Source organism: Myotis daubentonii, chromosome X (assembly GCF_963259705.1).
Source record: "Myotis daubentonii chromosome X, mMyoDau2.1, whole genome shotgun sequence".
Lineage (NCBI taxonomy): Eukaryota > Metazoa > Chordata > Mammalia > Chiroptera > Vespertilionidae > Myotis > Myotis daubentonii.
The window spans coordinates 21,543,351-21,544,543 of record NC_081861.1 but is presented as its reverse complement, the minus strand read 5'-3'; the positions used below and the strand labels follow the sequence as shown (position 1 = coordinate 21,544,543).

Here is a 1,193-nt window from a genome sequence, read left to right as displayed (position 1 = left end):
TAGCGACCAGTTGTTCGGGTGTTCCACTGTTCAGTCTATTTGCATATTAGGGTTTTATATATATATATAGATTGCCAGGAAATGCCATCACCCACAGAGAAGGAAGATCTACTAATGTCAGTCTCCATCCAGGCCCCAGGAAGAAGCATGTATCCATTATTCAACCTACATGTGCTACTCTCCTGAATTATAAATATGAAAACAAATGGGCCAACTTGGGCCTGGCATAACGGCTCCCACAAAGAAGTGTGGTAAGAAGGGCTGTTCTGCCATCAAGGAGGTAGTGACCAGAGAACACACCATCAACATTCACAAGTGCATCCATGGAGTGGGTTTCAAAAAACATGCCCCTCAGGCACTCAAAGAGATCTATAAATTTACCATGAAGTAGGTGGAAATTCCAAATGTACACATTGATATTAGGCTCAACAAAACTGTCTAGAGTTTAGACCAAGGGTGGGCAAACTTTTTGACTCGAGGGCCACAATGGGTTCTTAAACTGGACCGGAGGGCCGGAACAAAAGCATGGATGGAGTGTTTGTGTGAACTAATATAAATTCAAAGTGAACATCATTACATAAAAGGGTACGGTCTTTTTATTTTTTTAGTTTTATTCATTTCAAACGGGCCGGATCCGGCCCGCTGGCCATAGTTTGCCCACGGCTGGTCTAGACTAAAGGAATAAGAAATGTCCCATACCATATCCAGGTGCAGCTATCCAGAAAATATAATGAGGATAAAGATTCAACAAACAAGCTCTATATATTGATTACCTATATTCCTATCACCACTTTCAAAAATCAACAGTTAATGTGGATGAGAACTAACTGCTGATTGTCGAATGAAGTTATAAAACTGAAAGAGAGAGAGAGAGAGAGAGAGAGAGAGAGAGAGAGAGAGAGAGAGAGCAAGCAGATGGGATCCAAATCCAATTTTAAAAAATAAGAACTGAGGTGTTCAGGCTCTGCCATGATCCCCCTTGGCCTCAGCACTGAGTTGGTAGGAGACAGCTACTTCTTTCCACACTTCCCTTACCTCTTTTTTCAATTTGGAGAGGCCTGGATATTCATGAATTTGGACCTCTCCAGAGTAAAGATACTTGACTGAGTCCATGAGAAGAAAACCTGAAAAATGACTTTTCAAATGTTGTGGTTGGAGCAATTAGAATAATTGACAATGGTTTTTTACCTTGT

At 41.1% G+C, this 1,193-nt stretch overlaps 1 pseudogene; it reads left to right on the top strand.

The window, feature by feature from the left end:
- The first annotated feature begins 205 nt into the window (after positions 1–205).
- On the top strand, positions 206–827 carry LOC132223424 (large ribosomal subunit protein eL31-like; annotated as a pseudogene).
- Positions 828–1,193: the final 366 nt, after the last annotated feature.